The sequence below is a fragment of the Desmodus rotundus genome, chromosome 2, assembly GCF_022682495.2.
Source record: "Desmodus rotundus isolate HL8 chromosome 2, HLdesRot8A.1, whole genome shotgun sequence".
NCBI lineage: Eukaryota > Metazoa > Chordata > Mammalia > Chiroptera > Phyllostomidae > Desmodus > Desmodus rotundus.
In genome coordinates, this window is record NC_071388.1 from 119,852,554 (window position 1) to 119,874,409 (window position 21,856).

The following is a 21,856-nucleotide window of genomic DNA, read 5'->3' on the forward strand; positions in this document are numbered from 1 at the left end:
ATTTTCTAAGAATGAACATGTCCTAGCACTTATCAGACAGAAAAATAAATTAATCTTAATGCAAATTTGGTACAGAGAGCAACTAAACAATTCAATGTGTTTGCTTTTGGAGAATTCTAACTCAAGTCACTAAAAATGTTTAATATTGTTAATTTTTTCATAGACTACTTTTAAAAGATGAAAATGAGCCTTACATCTTTGACATTCATGTTAAATTAAATAACAGTTAATGAAATTGTGGAAATAGGCTCACACTATGATTTCTTTAATGGTGGTGATGGTGGATATGATGAAATAGTGATGAAAATGATGACTTCAAAGTCTGCTGACCCTTGTGTACTTAAATGGGGTTAGTGATGAATTCTATTTTACAAGTAAGGAAACAACAACTTAGAAGTTTATTAAAAAATATTTGTTTTTACCAAGGTTATCTACCACACGTGGAAATGGACCAGAATCCAGGTCTTCAGATTTCTCATTAATTTCTTTCTCCATCACCCCATGTTATTATGGTTATATTATTGTTAATGTTTCTTTGCTGCCACAAACTGCATTGATTAGTCTTTAGTGAGTTTGTCCCAGGCTTTTCAGACTTTAATGTTTTTGCATACTCGTGCATGAACTTAGGTGGTTAATCCTAGAAAATAAATTCTTTTTTTCTTTTCACTTGGGAATAACACTTGATAGTAGTAGTTTTCTCTTTGAGATTTTATTTTGATCATTTTCAATGAAAACAGGGATTTTGCATTTTTTTTAAGAAGAAATGGTTATTTTAATCAGTTTCGTGAAAAAAAAATCCCAAGATCATAGCTCTGTGTCACTTCATTAAAACTGTTGTTTGACTTTTCTATTTTCAGTGAATTGGCAATCGTGCAGACGCTGTTCATGTGAAAAACTCTGACTCTGATTGTACTATGGGGTTGGGTGTGACACTTGTGTGATGTGGGAAGTGCATGTCGGCTACTCTAAGTTCCTAAGGAGCTCTGAACAGAAAACTTAAGGTCCCCAGATTTGGTTTTTAGTGCAACTGAGAAGAGGGCTAATACAAAATCAATCCATTTTCTATGTTATAATTCAGTTGAACAGTTCCTCACATTTTGAGTGACAGGTGTAAGCAGTTGACATTGCAGTCTTCACCTTATTTTATCCTTATTAATGAATTTGACTTTGGAGAAGATGTCTGTTAGGTATCCTCTGTTTTTACTAACACCCCACAGTTGTCAATAGATTAATTTGTTCCATCCTCAATTTTTTTCACTGTGTTTATCTGAAGGCAGATTAACTATCCTTTCTGTGTAAAATAGACAGTGATTTATTTTCTATTAGTTTTATTTATGAAAACAAGTATGACCCAAATGTAATTGTATTGTGTGCCTTTGACTTTCTGGGATACTTTAAACTTCAGCTACAGAAAAATAAAACAAAATGAACAAAACAAAATCCTCAAGTTAAATAAGGCAAATCTGTGATAAATAAATACTTTAAACAAAAAGTACAGTAGGAATAATTTCTTTGAAAGTGAAAAATAACTTAGTTGAATTCTCTGTCAGTGAGATGACAAACACATTTCTTAATGCACCTGTAGGTGTCACTGTTGAGATGTGCTGCTGCAATAAACACAACACACATTTGAACCTGTGAAAGGATTTCCGGGGGTGAATTTTATAGAGTGCTTTTGACTAACTCTTGTAATACTTTTTTTCTGATATGAGTGTAGCGCTTAGGACTGATTTCCTTGGCACAATTAAGTCAACTAATTGGACTAATTGAATGTTCTGTTATTTTTGAGGCAAAGAAATCACTTTGGACAAGGACATGTAGGTACGTGGTGGAGGAAAAGATGGGAATTATTTCTTAAATTTTGCCTCAGTACTCTTAGATTAGTAGTTTGGAGAAATTAACTGTTGGGAATCACCCTGCCTGGTTTCGGAAGCTGTAAACCCCCCATGGCTAAGGCTGAGTCAGAGACCTTGGGACCATAAGCCACTAAGGAGACAGAGCTTATCTCTCTGGTAGGGGTGCTGCCTCTGCCCACTTTACTTCACCCTGCTTGGCCCTGAGCCCAACCAGTTAACCAATGACAGGTAAGATTCCTCAAGGGACGGATAACCTAAGACAGGCATTGTCACGAAGAGGCCCACAGGGAAGGACTTGGGGGGCTATAGAAAAAGGGGGTGATGGACTCTTGCCCCTTGGCTTTGACATAGCCTGAGTCCTCATTCTGTCTGCAGTAAGTCTCCTAATCTCTTGGCTGCCTTACTTCCCCTGCCTGACTTAAGTCTGAAGCAATGACTGAGGGCAGTACAGTCCTGTCCTGGAAAGGGCAGATTCCCCAGGGCAATCAGGCCTAAGAAAGAATACATAAAACTCTGTGAAACCTGCTTTGCTAAGAATGTCCTCAATTTTCTGATAAGGGTCCAAGCATGAAATGAGTTTCTTTCCCAAAGTTTTGTTGCCCTTTAGCTAACTGACCCTGACTCAGAATAAGCCCTCAGAGTTCTTTGTATGTTATCTATTGTTTGATCCTTACTGTCTGACAATGGTTGATGAGCTTCACCTGTATTCCTGTGCAAAATGAACCCAATAAAAGCCCATGGAGGAAAAGGCTCTTGGTTCTTCTCCTTTGAGAGATTGGCCACCTTTTCTCCCCAAGTAGATCATGTCTTGGTAGACTTATTCTCATCCATGGTGGCTGGGGGACCCATGTGGGTGGACCCCCCCACAATTCACATTTTCTTTTTTAACTTTATCAAATACATTCAGTATTATTTTGTATTAATTTCGGATGTATAGCATAGTGATTACACAATCATAGACTTTACAAAGTGTTTCCCTTGATATTTCCGGTACCCATCTGACACCATACATAGCTGTTACGATATTATTGAATGTATTTCCTATGCTGTGCTTTACATCCCCATGACTGTTCTGTAACTACCAATCTGTACTTCTCAATCCCTTCACCTTTTCCACCCATGCTTCATTCTCCCCCCACCGCCCCCTGTCCTACTGTCAATACATACCAACTAGAACCTCTGATCATACGAGACCTTCTGCATACAGAGGACTCACATCCAGATGACATGTTTTCTTGTCAGGACACTAATGAGTGAATCACAACAGTGTTACACGGATTCCCCAACATTCTGCAAGGGGCTCCTTAAGTAGAACCAGAATAAATTTCAACACATTAGGGTTCTAAGACTGATTTAGTAAGAGTTTTTTTTACCTTTTTCATTCATAAAGCGATTTGAGGATTCAGGGAAATCTCTTGGCATGGCTAAAGTTCAGGAAATTTTTAAAGAGTAAGCTATGTCTTATGCAGAGAAGTGTCCTTCTAATTTCTCTATTATTTCAAGCTCCCATGCCTGACCAATATTTGAATTAACTAAATTTAATTTAATCATTAAGTTATTAAATTTATTAATTTATTAGAAAGGCAGTTATTGCTTTTATCATGTATATTTTATTCTGCCAGAGTTTAGTGATATAGAGAACCATTAAGGCTAATTCTTGCCTTCAAAAATTTCAGCATTTATTAGCAATGAGAGATAGGTGACTAAATTGTAAGAAATGTAGGTAATTAGTTTGTGTGGAATATAAAGAAAGCTGGCAACTCTACTTGGGAATCTAGGAGTGTTTTAGAGGGAAGTTTGTTGAGTCAAGTTGAATAGACTTTACTGTGAGGAAAGGATACTGAGGGGCAAGAGGGCCATCTGAGGTAGACAGAGCATGACTAGGAGGTCCTTAGATACAAAACACTGGGTGTATTAGAGAGAGTCGGGTGTGGTAGAAGCACGAAGATGAGAGTGAGGTGGGGGAAGGAGTGCTTCCATGATGCCTCTTCTGTGGGATGCTCTGAGCACATCATTGTTTCACCAAAATAAAATAAACTGACTTCAGAGGTTAATATGACAGGTATTTTTTTTCTCCTCCCTCAAAATATAGCTGTTTGTGTTCAACTCTTTCAAAACAACGTGGGGCAGGTTTCTGACAAAACAGTTTCTATGTTAGAGTTGACACCTATCATTGGGTTTATTTTAGATAGCAGCTGTGCAGACCACTTATTCTTTTTGGCAGATGAGGAAGTGAAACGGAAGGTTGTCTTGCTGGGTCTTCTCTGACTGATGTGGTTAAATAACTATTTCTGTTACAAATTGGTATTAGGTGTTTTGTTTTGTCATGAACATTAGCCAGTCTTTTATGGCTTATGTAAAAATACTTGATATTTATAAAGTCCTTGCTGTGTGTTAACTCTGTTCTAAGTATTTTACATATATTAACTCATTTACTCTTTCTAAGACTCCTGTGAAGTAGGGAATATTATAACCTCAATTTTATACATTAAAAAAATGAAATACAGAGAGTTAGAAGACTTGCCTATGTCATACAAGTATAAGTGAAAGAGCTGGGACTTGAACCTGGTAGTTTGGTTAAGGTTACACATTATCTAGTAATTAGATATTGCACATTAGCTTAATTGAACTACATAATATAAGTTGTTTTTAGTAATTTCTGTTTTATAGAGATCAGGGACAAGGAAACCTCTAATTTGCATGAATTTCTGGGAGAGCAACCAAGGGAGACTCATGGCCAGATGAAGTGGGCATGTAGGGACCAACATCTCCTCTGATCAATTCAGGAAGCCTCCCTGAATGATGAGTGATTTCTTGGATGACTAAAACAACAAGCTTGCTAAAGAAAGTAAGAACTTTATGCCATCATCTTAGAAACTAATTTCTGTGCAGCTTCTAGGAGTAATCCCAACTGAATATATCAGACTCAAGAGACATGACAAAATGTACATAGTAATCTATGAATATTACTATTTTATTTCATGTTTGTGGAGTAACAACAGCATCCTTGGGGCTATACAGATTCAAGAAAAACATCATTCCTGCCCTGAGGGTTTACAATACCAACAGTCATATTTGAAGTATTTTGCTAGATCCAAGGGTTTGAGTGTTCTCACATGACTTGCCCCACTCTGCTTCTCTCCATTTCTAGTTAGCACATATTACCAGGGCAATTGACACTCCAATATTAGCCTCAGTGATTTTACCCAATGTTTAGTCATGGGAAAAGTAAAATTTGCTTAAGTTTTCTTTTTTTAAAAAAATATATTTATTGATTATGCTATTACAGTTGTCCCATTCCCCCCCCCACTCCACTCCATCCTGCTCACCCCCTCCCTCCCACATTCCCCCCCTATAGTTCATGTCCATGGGTCATACTTATATAAGTTCTTTGGCTTCTACATTTCCTACACTATTCTTACCCTCCCCCTGTCTATTTTCCACCTATCATCTATGCTACTTATTCTCTGTACCTTTCTCCTCCCTCTCCCCCTCCCACTCCCCTATTGACAACCCTCCATGTGATCTCCATCTCTATGGTTCTGTTCCTGTTCTAGTTGTTTGCCTAGTTTGCTCTTGTTTTTGTTTTAGGTGTGGTCGTTAATAACTGTGAGTTTGCTGTCATTTTTACTGTTCCTATTTTTGATCTTCTTTTTCTTAGGTAACTCCCTTTAACATTTCATATAATAAGGGCTTGGTGATGATGAACTTCTTTAACTTGACCTTATCTGAGAAGCATGTTATCTTCCCTTCTGTTCTAAATGATAGCTTTGCTGGATACAGTAATCTTGGATGTAGGTCCTTGCGTTTAATCTTGGGTAATGTAATTATGATGTGCCTTGGTGTGTTCCTCCTTGGGTCCAGCTTCTTTGGGACTCTCTGAGCTTCCTGGACTTCCCGGAAGTCTATTTCCTTTGCCAGCTTAGGGAAGTTCTCCTTCATTATTTGTTCAAATAAGTTTCCAATTTTTTGTTCTTCCTCTTCTCCTTCTGGCACCCCTATAATTCGGATGTTGGAACGTTTCAAGATGTCCTGGAAGTTCCTAAGCCTCTCCTCATTTTTCTGAGTTCTTGTTTCTTCATTCTTTTCTGGTTGGATGTTGCTTTCTTCCTTCTGGTATACACTGTTGATTTGAGTCCCAGTTTCCTTCACATCACTATTGGTTCCCTGTACATTTTCCTTTGTTTCTCTTAGCATAGGCTTCATTTTTTCATCTGGTTTTCGAACAGATTCAACCAATTCTGTGAGCATCTTGATAACCAGTGTTTTGAACTGTGCATCCGATAGGTTGGCTATCTCTTGGTTGCTTAGTTGTATTTTTTCTGGAGTTTTGAAGTGTTCTGTCATTTGGGCCTTTTTTTTTTTTTTTTGTCTTGGTGCATCTGTTACTTTAAGGGGTGGAGCCTTAGGTGTTCTCCTGGGCGGGGTAAGGCTGGTGGCTATGCTGTGACCCTGTATGTGGGGGAAGGGCTGAGAGGGAGCAATGGCGCCCGCCTCACTCTCCTCTGGATTTCAATCTTTCACTCCGATACCCACAATCAAATTGGGCCCCTCTGGTGCTGGTTCCCGAGTGGGTGGGTCTCTCCAACGACCTCTCCTGTGAGGCTGGGAGTCTCTCCTGCTGCTGCCCCAACCCCCACAGGCGTTTTCAATCAGAGGTTTGAGGCTTTATTTCCCTGAGCTGGAGCCCTGGGTTGTGAGGTCTGCTTCCTCCCCGCCGTTTGTCTGGTTTATTTATGCGGGAAAGTGGGGCTGCGGGGTGCTACCCACTGCTCTGCCTGCCCCGCTCTCTGCCACTCTGAGTCCGGCCCTCTCAGTTTATCTGTGTGCGAATGTGGCCACAGGGTCTGCTAATGCTTGGACTGCCTGTGCCGTTTGTCCCACACTCCGCCAGTCTCAGTCCTGCCACAGCCACGCGAGTCCTCTCTACCCTGGTGCCCGTCTCTGCCCCTCCTACCATCTGGATGAATGTTTATTTTTTATTTCCTTGGCGTCGGACCCCCTTGCCGTTCGATTCTCTTTCAGTTCTGGTCGTGCGAGGAGGCGCAGTGTGTCTACCTAGGCCGCCATCTTGGTTCCCTTAAGTTTTCTTTTTGATCTCTTTAGCACACAGGTGGCAAAAACAAGGCCTCCACCTTGTTTTACCTGGTTCTGCACCTTGTTTCTACCCAGTGGCAGCACTGAGCTCTTGCTTAACTGTTAAGGAGTACTTATATTTTTAAAGTCTTAAATTTGGGCCTTTGAAGACAACTGGGAGGCTGATGTGGCCCCCGGTGAAAATGAGGGGGCCCCTGCAAGCACAAATGATATTCACCAATTTCAAATATGTGGCAATGGCTGTTGCATTAGCTTTCCCTAAGCTGAAATGTCAAATCAAGAAATGAGACAGTGGTGGGGGAAAAATGTAGACAACTGTAATTGAACAACAATGAAATAATTAAAAGAAAAAGAAATGAGGAATGGAAAAAAATCTAGGAAAATCTATTTACCTGTATATTCAGAACATGTAGTGTTGGCCACATACGTGTATACAGTAGGTGATTTAGAAGTCCCTAGCATTTCCTGAAAACCTGTTAAAAATGGGCAGATGGAGGAAGAAGCTCAAGATTAGTGAGACCCTAGGAGCCCAGACAGGGGGAAGGGGGAATAGGAACCAAGCTTTGCACATTTTATGTCATTTAATCTTCCCAGCTACTCTAGCCAGTAGGTTCTATTTTACAGTCAAGGAATCTAAGGCTCAGGAGGTTAAATAACTGGTTCAATGTCCCAAAGCAGGGAGAGAAGGGACTGTGATTAGAAATATTGTGTGACTCCAAAGCCATGCACTGTTATTGTGGACAACACAGGGCATTCAGAGTCAAATATTCTATTTCTGTTACAAAATCTCATTAGGTACTCTCATTAGTTATTCCGGTATATTACCTTCTTTTTAAAAGGAAACACATCCTGATTACTCTTATTGCTTTTCCCTATTATTTTGTTAAACACTTGACAACTGCAACATTTCCATTAAGATTTTCATTTAAATCCAATGCTGCAACTTGATTCTTCATTTCTATCCTCTTTCAAGAGCAGGTGAGAAGATAGAAACACAGATTGATCCCAGCTTCAATCCCCCTAGAAAAAAACTGACTAGTAACTATCCATTTATAGTACACCATTGTCAAAATCCCAGAATACCAGGATGAGGCTGATGTACCCTGTCCTCCGCCCCCACTATGGACCACAGAAATTGAGAAGCACCACATTAGAAGGGAAAAACTGACAAGTGAAATCAAAGTGAAATGTGACTGCATTGCTTCTCCCCCAGGCTTGCACAGTGGACCTCCATGGGCCTACAGTTTTCCTAGCAGGAAAGGAACCGAAGGTAGTAACTATCCAGCTCACCCAGTGTTATGGGATGCTACCCAGGAGGCCCACTTGGGTCTTGCCTCAAGGGGTTTACTGAGGAAATCTGCAGGGTTTGATGACTGGAGATCAGATAGAGATAGAGGAGAGAGGCAGAGTTTATTTACATCAACTAGTGTGCAGATCCTGGCAGACTGCATTCTTGTTTTCAGTGGTGCCTGAAAACAACATTTACATAGCTGATCTGGTGGCCTTGTCTATACAGGGAGTTTGGTTGGCAGTTTCACCTGATCTGGGTCCCCAGCCAACGGGCTGCATTGGCTGTGGAGCTCTTTCATAGCCCTGAGTGGGAAGGGAAGCAAATTCACAGCCCTGTCTAACCATTGAGCATAGCTGCCAGTCCTGCCCAACCAGAAAGTCTGACCTAAAAAACTAAACAGCTATGGAACACATCCTACAGCCCCATTTAAGAAGAAAGCCAAACCTGTAGCTCTGCACAACTTGTAAGCCTACCCTGTCACCCCACATAACCAGGGAGCCTTAAGAGTGACCCTGGCAGCTTTGGAACTCAGCCTATCAACCTGCCTGATTATTATCTCAGCCTGCAATCTTGCCCAGGCAGTGAGCCAGCCTGCCCAGCTGGAGAGCATAACTGGTATCTTCACTTGACCAGAGAGACTAACAGCAAATCTGCTTGAAAACAGCACAATCTTCCCCCGACTTCCAGCCCTACTGCCGAGTACAACTGGACACCATTCCTCTCAACTGGAAAGACTGGGAAGTGACCTTGCGAAAGAGTGGAGCATAGCCAGTGGCCTACCTGATCACAGAGCACAGCCTGAGACCTTATTGACCATGAAACCCTGCCCGTGGGTCCACCTGAACAAGTAGTCCAGCCAGCAGAACCTCCCAAAACCTTAGACCCTGGGTAATGGCATCACTCAACTAGAGACCTCCCATTCCCAATAGCAAGTCTTACATGCCCATGGATATTACCAGATAACCTTCCCAGTGCCTCAAGCAGAGTTGAATGATGAAGTCTTTCCTAATGATGTGAACCTGTAAAGTGTGGAAGATGAGACTGCTTACTCATATACATAGTTACCAACACAAGGATTCAAATTTCAAAAAGAATCAGGTACACAGGACACCATCAAATGAAGCTAATAAAGCTCCAATAATTGACCATAAAGAAATGGAGCTCTATGAACTGCCTGACAAAGAATTCAGAATAATCCTCTTAAAGAAGTTCAGTGAACTACAAGAAACAATTACATGAAATTAGGAAAACAATGCATGAACAAAATGAGAAGTTCAGGTAAAAAAATACCATTAAAACCCCCCAAGAAATCCAGGAGCTGAAAAATACAGTGACTGAATGGGAGAATTCAATTAAGAGCTTCAGTAGCAGACCCAACCAAGCAGAAGAAAGAATCAGTGAATTTGATGGTAGGTCATTTAAAATTAAAAAGAACAGGTTTGGGAAGATGGTGGCAAGATAGGTGGGAGCTGAGTCCACTTCCCCCGGCACACGGGTGAAACGCCTACCCGGTCTATTGAGGAACGAAGTGAACAGCCAAAAGTACACCAGCGTTTATGAAGATAGGAGACCAAAAAGTATAGAGGACACTGAAAAAAACAGAAGGTAAGGGGATTGCATCAGGACAAAAAGGTCCCTGTGACCACTGCGGGGACCAGGGCAACTGCAGCCCCAGGCCCACACCTGCTGGGCCTGCCATAGGACTCCTGGGAGAGAGCCGGGTTAATGGCTCCCTCCCCTGCCAAACAAGGTTTGAGCATCACTGAGAGAGATCTGGTTGCTTGAAGTCACAGGGAGGGGAATAAGGATGGAAGTGGTAAACCCACAGAGACTATGGGTGCTGGCTGGGGAGAATTGAGAGTTGGGCCGTGTGGGGCCTTAACCCAGGACAGTCCCAGGTCTAACTGGAGATGTGGGCTGTGTGGGAGGACAGGCCCTTCCTTGTATGGAGCAGGAGGATTGAACAGGAGGATTTTCTCAAAAAGAAAAACACTCTGGTGCAGTTTGGGAAATTCTCCTGCAGCAGCAGCTCCAGTCTCCTCTCCACTCTGCTGCCCGGTGTTCCCCTGGAGGTGTGGGGGGCATCGAGCCCAAATCTGAAGCACCGGGGAGCATGCCCACCTCAGAGGGCCTCCAGGCACATATCCGAGGCATCAGGGAGTGAGCGCACCTCGGGGGTACCTGAGACCACATCCCAGGTACCGGGGAGAGTACGCACCACAGAAGGCCCTGACCGCACCCATAGTCCTGAGGAGGGTGAGTGCCTGAACCTGTGGGTCTAGGAGCTGCTGGAGATCTGGGCAGAAGGTTGCCTGAGTGCTGGTCAGGAAAGGAGAAGAGCTGGGCGAGGTCCCCTGAGTTGGCTGCAGCCAAAAAGACCAACAAAACTGGCTTGGCCAGTTTGAAGACAGCAGGAGGCTTTTTTTTTAAAAGTAATTATTATTATTTATTTTTATTATTTTTTCTTTTAACACCTTTTTCCTCTCTTTCCTTCTTTCTTGTTCTATTCCTTCTTTCTATCCTTTTATATCTCTTCTTCCTTCCTTCCCTCCTTTTTTTTTTTTATTCCTACAAGTGAGACAATAAAACCTGGGGCTGTGAATAGACCAGAGTTGGACCCAAAGAGGAAGCATCCCAACAGCTGAGACAGTGAAACAAATTTCACTTTGCTACTCCAGAGAACTTGCAAGTTATTGTATATTTGTATTATTATTTTTTCATTATTCTTACATCACTCATTTTATTAGTATTTTTGTATCTCTCTTCTTTCTGTTTAGTCTTCTTCGCTTGACTGGTTAATTTGCATTGTTTAACTGGTTTCCCCTTTTTCTCTCTTTCATAGTGTACTGTTAATTAACTGTCTTTCACTTCACTTGTGTTCCATTACCACACTACTCTAAGACCTATACTCCCTATTCTAGTTATCCAGATCACATAGATTCTGTCATATGATTGTTGCTCCATTACTACTGTAAATAATAGCTGTTCCATACATTTGTAAATACTACACAGAACCCCTCCCAGATCTCATCCCACTTCACTGTTTCCTGAACTTTATTACTGGTGTGGTTAACTCTATTCTCTCACACATTACACCTATTTTCTACCCTTTACTCTCACTTTACCTCATAATCTGACCTCCCACAAGCTCACACCTTTCTAGATCCAACTCACAATCCTCCCCCAAATCCCCACAACAAGAGTCTCATATTCTTTCCACCCTTTCTAAAAAGTGGCTAGATGGGTAAATTATCATGGTTAGCACTATACATATCCAAAGGATCTCCTATCTGTTCTCTAAGGGCTGATACTTTAAATATCATACAATACACTCCTGCTGTCTTAAACCACTATGCCTTCCCCCTAAATCTATCAAAAAACACAGTTGGTAGAAGCTGTGAATACCAGGATACCTCCTGGAAGAGGAAACCCACCAACAAAGGAACCACCAATATCTAAGAACAGAAGAAGGTGAAGGAGGAAGTGGAAGTCACACTAACTCAACACAGGACCTATCTGGAAATATAACTAAATAGTGAAGAAATTACTCAGAATGAACAACTGAACAAGAGCAAGAGAAAAGACTCAAAAGCTTGTACACACAGAAGAACCAGCTCCAACACAACCTGCCCACACCTGCACAACAAAAAACAAGAGGTGGGGGACAGACTGACCATCAGTTAACCAGCTGGTGGGAAGGACCCACTAAAGAAAGACCCAACAACAACCAAAAACCAAAGACATACATAGAGCCAACATAAACCACAGTCTAAGATCAGCAAGCTCAGGAGATCAAGGAGACTGTACCATTGAATCTCACAGGTATTCTACCACAGAAGTTTACACCATAAATTTAGGGGGTAAGAACACAGCAACTTAAGAAGCAGAGGCTAACAGGAAGAGTCTCACAAACAATGAGAAGACAAAGAAACAATCCCCAAATGAAAGGAAAGGAGGAAGTGTCAGAAACAATGGTAACTGAAAAAGAGGCAAATCAACTATAGATACTCAGTTCAAAGCAATGGTTATCAGGAAGCTCACTGAGATCACAGAGAACTACCAAAAACTACAGGGAAACTACAATGAACTCACTGCAAACTACATCAACATGAAAGAGGAAATAGAAAATATTAATAAGGACCAAGAGGAAATGAAGAATACAATTTCTTAACTGAAGAACACAGGAGAAGGAATCAAAAGCAGGCTCAATAAAGCAGAGGATCGGATCAACGAGCTGGAATACAAGGTAGAAAAAAACACCCAGAAAGAGCAAGAAAAGTAAAAGAGGCTCAGAAAGAATGAAGAGGGGTAAAGGGAAATGCATTAAGGGAAATGCAGGACAACATGAAACGTAACAATATCTGTATAATAGGAATACCAGAAGGAGAAGAAGGAGAGCACGGGATAGAAACCCTGTTTGAAAAATTAATGATGGAAAATTTCCCTAATATGATGAGAGAAAAAGTCACACAAATCCAGGAAACACAGACAGTCCCAATCAAGAGGAACGCAAAGAGGCCCACTTCAAGACACATCACAATTAAAATGGCAAAATTCCAAGACAAAGAGAGAATCTTTAAGGCAGCAAGGGAGAAACAGGAAGTAACTTACAAGGGAGCCCCGATATGACTAGCTGCTGGCTTCCCAATGGAAACGCTCCAAGCCAGAAATGAATGGCAAGACAAATTCCAAGTAATGAGAACCAGAGGCCTGCAATCAAGGCTACTTTACCCAACAAGGTTCTCCATCAAGATAGAAGGACAAATAAGGAGTTTCCCAGACAAAAGAAATCTAAAAGAATATACCTCCACCAAACCAGCTCTGCAAGAGATGCTAAAGGGACTGCTTTAAGGAAAGGAAGGAAAAGAGAAAGAGAGAGGAACACAGGTATGAAAAACCATCAATGAATAACTACCTATCAATAATAACCTTAAACGTAATGGATTAAATGCTCCAATCAAAAGACACAGAATAGCTTAATGGATAAGAAAGCATGACCCACACATATGCTGCTTACAAGAGAGCCACCTCAGGACAAAAGACCTACACAGACTGAAAGTGAAGGGCTGGAAACAAATTTTCCAAGCAAAGGGACAGGAATAAAAAGCAGGGGTGGCAATACTCATATCAGACAAAATAGACTTCAAAAAAAGGACCATAAAGAGAGACCCAGAAGGTCACTTCATAATACTCAAAGGAAGAATCCACCAAGAAGACATAAACATTGTAAATATATATGCACTCAACATAGGAGCACTCAAATACATAAAGAAAATCTTGGAGGACTTCAAGAACAATATTGACAGCAACACAATTATAGTAGGGGATTTTAACACCCCGCTGTCAAAGATGGACAGATCTCCCAAACAAAATATCAAGAAAAATATTGTGGCACTGAACAATGTCCTAGATGAAATGGACTTAAGTGATATATGTAGAGCGTTTCATCCCAAAGAAGCAAAATACACATTCTTTTCAAATGCACATGGAACATTTTCAAAGATAGACCACATGATAGGACACAAAAGAAGCCTCAACAAGTTGAAAAAAATTGAAATCATATCAAGCATTTTCTCTGACCACATGGGACTGAAACTAGAAACCAACCTCAAGGAAAACACCCAAAACACTCAAAATCATGGAGACTGAAGAGAATGCTATTAAACAATGAATGGGTGAAGAATGCGATTAAGGAAGAAATCAAAAAGTTTCTGGAAACAAATGAAAATGAACTCACAATAATCCAAAGCCTATGGGACACAGGAAAGGTAGTCCTGAGAAGAAAGATTATAGCAATACAGGCCTACCTAAAAAGAATAGAAACATTTCAAATAAACAACCTAAGCCTACACCCACAAGAACTCGAGGAACAACAACAAAAACCACCCAGAGGAAGTACAAGGAAGGAAATAACCAAGTCAGAGCAGAATTAAATGACATAGAGACTAAAATCACAATTGTAAGGATCAATGAATCCAGGAGCTGGTTCCTTGAAAAGATAAACAAAATTGACAAGCTTTATGTAGGGTCATGAAGAAAATAAGAGAGAGGATTCAAATAAACACAATCAGAAATGAAAGAGGAGAGACTACAACTGATACCACTGAAATACCAAGGATTCTAAGAAGTTACTATGAAGAAGTATATGCCAAGAAATGTGAAAACCTAGATGAAATGGACAAATTCCTAGAAAATATAACCTTCACAAACTCAGTGAAGAAGCAGAAACCCTGAACAGACCAATAACACCTGATGAAATTGAAACAGTAATCAAAAAACTCCCAACACACAAAAGCCCTGGACCAGACAGTTTCACAGGAGAATTTTACTCAACATTCAAGGGAGAGCTAACCCCCATCCTGCACAGATTATTTCAAAAAATTCAAGAAGATGGAAGACTCCCAAACTCGTTTTATGAATCCAACATCACCCTAATCGCCAAACCAGATAAAGACATAATGAAGAAAGAAACCTTCAGGGTTATATCGATGATTAATATAGATGCTAAAATTCTCAACAAAATATTGCCAAACTGCATCCACAAATACGTTAAAAAGATCATACACCATGACCAAGTGGGATTCATCCCAGGGATGTAAGGATGGTACAATGTTCGTAAGTCAATAAACATAATACACCACATAAACAAACGCAAAGACAAAAACCACATGATCATATCAATAGATGTGGAAAAAGCATTTGATAAGATACAGCACCCATTTCTGATAAAAACACTCAGCAAAGTGGGAATAAAGGGAGCATTCCTCAATATAATAAAGGCCCTATATGAGAGACCTACAGCCAACATCACAATCAATGGACAAAAACTTAGAGCTTTCCCACTAAGATCAGGAACAAGACAAGGATGCCCTCTCTCACCACTCCTATTCAACTTAGTATTAGAAGTCCTAGCCAGAGCAATCAGACAAGGAAAATAAATAAAAGGCATCCAAATTGTAAAAGAGGAAACGAAACTGTCATTGTTTGCAGATGACATGATAGTGTACATGGAAAATCCTATAGACTCCACCAAAAAACTCCTTGACCTAAAAATGAATTTGGCAAAACAGCTGGATGCAAAGTCAATACTCAGAATCTTAAGGCATTCTTGTACACCAACAATGAAACATCAGAAACAGAAATCAGGAAAGAAATCCCATTTGATATAGCAACAAGAAAAAAAAAAGTACTTAGGAATAAACCTAACCAAGGTGGTAAAAGACCTGTACTCAGAGAACTATACAACGCTGAAGAAAGAAATTAAGGAAGACACAGACACATGGAAGCATGTACCATGCTCATGGATTGGAAGAATTCATATCAAAATGGCCATACTACCCATTTATAGCAATTTATAGATTCAATGCAATGCCTACTAAAGTACCAGTGACATATTTCACAGATATAGAACAAACATTTCAGAAATTTATATAGTATCATAAATGACCCCGAATAGCTGCAGCAATTTTGAGAAAGAAGAACAAAGCAGGAGGGATCACAATACCTGACATCAAACTGTATTACAAAGCCAGTGTAATCAAAACATCCTGGTACTGGCATAAAAACAGGCACATAGACCAATGGAACAGAACAGAGAGCCCAGAAATAAAACCAAGTCTCTACAGTCAATTAATATTGGACAGAGGAGGCAGGAGCATAAAATGGAGCAAAAATGGCCTGTTTAACAAATGGTGTTGACACATCTGGTCAGCTCCATGCAAAAAAATGAAACTCGACCACCAACTTACACCATACACAAAAATAAATTCAAGGTGGATAAAAGACTTAAATATAAGTCGTAACCCATAAAAGTGCCCATAAAAGTCCTAGAGGAAAACATTGGTAGGAAAATCTCAGACATTCCACGCAGCAACATCCTCACAGACATGTCCCCTAAAGAAAGGGTCATAAAGGAAAGAATAAACAAATGGGACCTGATCAAAATAAAAAGCTTCTGCTTGGCTAAAGAAAACAGCATTAAAATAAATAGAGAATCAACAGTATGGGAAGACATATTTTCTAATGATACCTCAGACAAGGGTCTGATCTCCAAAAAGATAAAGAACTCACACCTCTCCACTCCAGAAAGACAAACAACCCAATTTGAATAATGGGGAGGGGTCAGTGAGAAGAGGGGATTTCAGGAACTACTATAAAGGACACATGGACAAAATCAAGGCGGAGGGTGGAGGTGGGGGATGGAGGTGGGTTCAGCTGGGATGGTGTGGAAGGGTGGGGAGAAAAGGCATACAACTGTAATTGAATACCAATAAAAATTAAAAAAATAAATAAAATGATGTAGCCAAAAAAATAAAATGGGCAAAGGACTTGAATAGACACTTCTCCAAGGAAGACATACAAAGAGTCCAGAGACATATGAAAAGATGCTCAACATCACTAGCTGTCAGAGAGATGCAAGTTAAAACCACAATGAGGTACCATCTCACACATGTCAGAGTGGCCATCATAAACAAATCCACAAACAAATGTTGGAGAGGATTTGGAGAAAGGGGAACCCTAGTACATTCTTGGGAATGCTGACTTGTGTGGCCACTGTGGAAAACAGTATGGAATTTCCTCAGAAAACTAAAAATGGAACTGCTTTTTTACCTGGCAATTCCACTGCTTGGATTATATCCTAAGAGCCCTGAAACCAGTCCAAAAGAACCTATGCACCCCAATGTTCATAGCAGCACAATTTACAATAACCAAGTACTGGAAGCAACCTAAGTGCCCACCAGTAAATGAGTGGATCCAAAACTATGGCATATTTACAGAATGGAATTGTATGCAGCAGGGAGAAAGAAGGAGCTTATACCCTTTGCAACAGCATGGATGGATCCGGAGAGCATTATGCTAAGTGAAATAAGCCAGGTGGTGAGGGACAAATACCATATGATCTCACCTTTAACTGGAACATAATTAACAAAAGAAAATAGCAAACAAAATATAACCAGAGACATTGAAGTTAAGAACAATTTAACAATAGCAGAGGGAAGGGGGGAAGGGACAGTGGGGAGAAGGGTTTTCAGGAACTACTCTAAAGGACACATGGACAAAACCAAGGGGGAGAGTGGAAGGAAGGGAGGGAGGTGGGTTTGGCTGGGGTGGGGTAGAGGGTTGGGGAGAAAATGCAGACAACTGTAATTGAACAATAATAAAATATTAAAAAAAAGAAAATTAAAAAGAACTAATAATGAAAAAAAAAGAAAGCCTATAGGATTTATGTAATTTTATATACACACACATATGATCACATAAATTTATATAACCACATATATTTATGTATACAGTCACATAAATTTATATAAATATATATCATATATATTTATATATATACACAAAATTCCCATATATTTAGGCTAAAATAAAAGGAGGCTAATTAACACTGTAAAACATACTGAACTTGTAAAACTCATAAGTAAATTAATTTATAGTCTAAATAAGATTCTCTAATATTGTTATGGTGGTTTGTAAATTGCAACTCTAAAGTTAAGCACAAAACAAATTAAAAATAACCATAAGTACCATAATTTGTTATTGAATACACAGTATTAAAAAGATGTAAATTATAACATTAGTACCTAAAACATGAGTGGGGAGAGAAGTAAACGTAGAAAGTTTCCATATGCTATCAAAGCTGTTTTATTAGCTTAAAGTTATATATTATATCTATTAGATATTTTATGTAAGCTTCATGATAACCGTAAATAAAAATTCTATAGGTAATTCACAAAAGATTATGATAAAGGAGTCAAAGAATACCACTACAAAAAGTCATCAAATCACAAAGGAAGACAGCAAGAGAGAAAGCAAGAAACAACAGTTTTACAAAACAGTCAGGAAATTATTAATCAAATTGCAATAGTAAGTCCTTGCTTATCAATAATTACTTTAAATGTAAATGAATTCAAGTGTCTAATCAAAAGACATAGAATGGGCTAATGGATAACAAATATAGAAAACAAAACAAAGTCAAACAATATGCTTCATACTAGAGACTCTCTTTAACTCTAAGGACACATAAGCTGAGAGTAAAGAGATGAAAAAATATATTTTAAGCAAATGATAACCAAAAGAAACCAGGAGTAGCTACATTTATATGAGATAAAATACATTTTAAGTTAAAAATGGTCATGAGACAAAGAAGGCCATTATATAAAGATAAGGGGTTGATTCATCAAGAAAGTTGTAAATGTTTATGCACCCAATATTACAGCACCTAAATATATAAAGCAAATACTGACAGATATACAAGGAGTGATAGTGCCAATATAAAAATAGTCAAGGAATTTATTACCCCAGCAAACTGGTATAGAAGGAACGCACCTTACCATAATGAAGGATATATATGACAACCCTACAGCTAACATCATCATACTCAATAAAGAAAGACTGAAAGACTTTCCTTTAAAATAAGAATCTAGACAAGCGTGCCCACTCTCACCCTTCTTATTCAACATAGTACTAGATCTCCTAGCCAGAGCAATTAGGCAAGAAAAAGAAATAAAAGCCATTCAAATTAGAAAGAAGGAACTAAACTCATCTATTTTCAGATGTCATGATGATATATATAGAAAATCCTAAAGATTCCACCGAAATCTGTTAGAACTAATAAACAAATTCAGTAAAGTTGAAGGATACAAAACCTAGAAACAAAATCATTGCATTTCCATGCTCTAACAATGAAATATCAAAAAAGAAATAAAGAAAACTATGTCATTTACAATAGAATTAAAAATAAAATACTTAGGAATAAATTTTACCAAGTTAATGAAAGTTTTGTACACTGAAAACTGTAAGATATTGATGAAAGGAATTTAAAGAGGCATACATAAATGAAACGATTTTATGTTCATGGATGAAAAAGTAATATTTTAAAAATGTCCACACTGCCCAAAATCATTTATAGATTCAATGCAAACCCTATCAAGATTAAATGACATTTTTCACAGAAGTAGAAAAAAATCCTAAAATTAGTATGGAACCACAGATGACTCTGAATAGCAGAGTATCACACACCTTGATTTTTAAGCTATGGTACAAATCTATAGCAATCAAAATAATATGGAACCGCCATAAAAATAGACACATAAAGCAATGGATCAATATTGAAAGCACAGAAATAAACCCATGCACATACGGTCAAGTATTATTTGACAAGAGCACTAAGAATACTCAATGGGGAACATATAGTCTCTTCAATAAATGGTGTTTGGAAAACTGGATATCCACATGCAAAAAAGAAAAATAAATTAAAAATGGATCTGTATCTTATACCCCTATCTTATACTGCTCACAAAAACTAGCATGAAATGAATTAAAGACTTACACATAAAACATCAAACCATAAACCTCCTAGAAGAAAACAAAAAAAAATCTCCTTGACAATGATTTTCGCAATGATTTATTGGATATGATACCAAAAGTATAAGCAACAAAAGGAAAAATAAAGTGGGACTACATCAAGTTAAAAAGCTTCTGTATAGCAAAGGAAATAATCAACAGAATGAAAACATAACCTACAGAATGGGAGAAAATGTTTGCAACTCATATGTCTGAATCCAAACTGTATAAGAAACTCATACACACAACTCAATAGATTAAAAAATAATTCAGTTAAAAATGGGCAAAAGTTCTGAATAGACATTTTCCCAAAGAAGATATTCAAATGCCCAAGAGGTACATGATGAGATGCTCAACATCTCATCATCAGGGAAATGCTAATCACTCTGCAATAAGATATCATTTCACATCTTTTAGAATGGCTACTATAAAAAAGACAAGAGGTGACAAGTGTTGGCAAAGATGTAGAGAAAAAGGAACTGTTGTACACTGTTGGTAGACATATAAATTCATATAGCCACTATGGAAAACAGTATGGAGGCTCTTCAAAGAGTTAAAAATAGAATTACTATATGAGCTAGCAATCCTACTTCTGAGTGTATATATGCAAAGGAAATGAAATCACTATCTAGAAGAGATAGCTGACCCTGTGCTCATGCAGCATTATTTGCAATAGCTAAGACATGGAAACAAGCTAGGTGTCTGTCAAAAGTAAATAGATAAAGAAAATTTCACACCCACACAACAAAATACTACTCAGCCTTAAAAAGAAGAAAATTCTGCCATTTGCAACACTATAGATGGACCTTGAGTGTATTTTGCTGAGTGAAATAAATCAGACAAAGACAAATACCGTATAATCTCACTTATATGTGTAATCAAAAAAAAGTAAACTCATGGAAACATAGTACAAAGTTTCAGTTATAAGATAAATAAATTTTGGGGATTGTAAACTTGAAAGTTGCTAAGACAATATGTCAAAAATTCTCACCACAGAAATAAACTAGTAACTATGTGAGATGATAGATGTAATAATTAACCTTGCATTGTAATTGATGCATATGAGGTCTGTCTGGGAAAAGTCCAGCCATTGTTAATACAATGAGAACAGTTTGCATGACCTCAATACAACCTGGCAGCCAAGAAGAGTGGACTGGAATGCACATGTGTGAACAATGATGACTTAACCGTACTAGTCAGTGGGGGTGGTAGACACTTTTGAGTGAGTATGTGTACTGCGTGGCCATGGCATTCAAAATGACTGAGCAAATACAGCAATGAATCTGCATCAAATTTTGCATTAAGCTTGAACATTCCTTGGGAAACTATTTGAATGGTTCAGAAGGCCACAGCTATGGGCAACTGGTGACTAGCTACTTTATCACGACAATACTCCCACTCACGCATCACGTCTTCTGCAGAGTTTTTTTTGTGAAACATCAAATCACCCAGGTGACTCAGCTCCCCTCCCCCCAGTCCAGATTTGGCACCCTGGAACTTCCGGTTTTTCCCAAAACTAGAATCACCTTTGAAAGCAAAGAGATTTCAGACTGTCGATGAGATTCAGGAAAATATGATGGGGCAGCTAATGGAGATTGGGAGAACTGTGTGAGGTCCCAAGGTGCCTACTTTGAAGGGAACTATGTACAATGTTTCTTGTATTTTATATCTTCTTCAATAAGTGTCTCTATTTTTCATATTACATGTCTGGATACCTTCTGGACACACCTCATATATGTATATCAAATCATCATGTTGTACACCTCAAACTTATACAATGTTATATGTCAATTATATCTCACTAAAGCTAGAGTAACAAAAAAGATCAAGTGAGAGCCTGTCTTTTGCCCTGGGCATGACCCCATATTGTGTAGAAGGGTTGAAGGAATATGCTCCCTAACTCTTGAGCAATGAAGGGCTGCCTGCCTAATCAGGAAAAGGCTGGCAGAAAATTCACAACTTTATGATCAATTAGAGCAGTAGCAAGGATTTGTGGGCATCCACCCGAGTTTAAGAGTGGCTCAGGAACTTTTTAGTGGGACGTTTTGGAAAGTGACCAGGTGACTTCCTTATCTAGCCAGTCTCTTCTGTGCTAACCAGATGTCCCTCAGAGGCCATGTGGAGTTTGCACATCATAGACCTCTGGCCCCAGGTCTTTGTGATATTCTGGTTTAACTAAACCTGGGATTAACATGGTTATTTTTATGATAACATAGCAGTTAACCTCTGTTCCTAAGGCTGAATACCAATAATTGGGCCTAAGTAA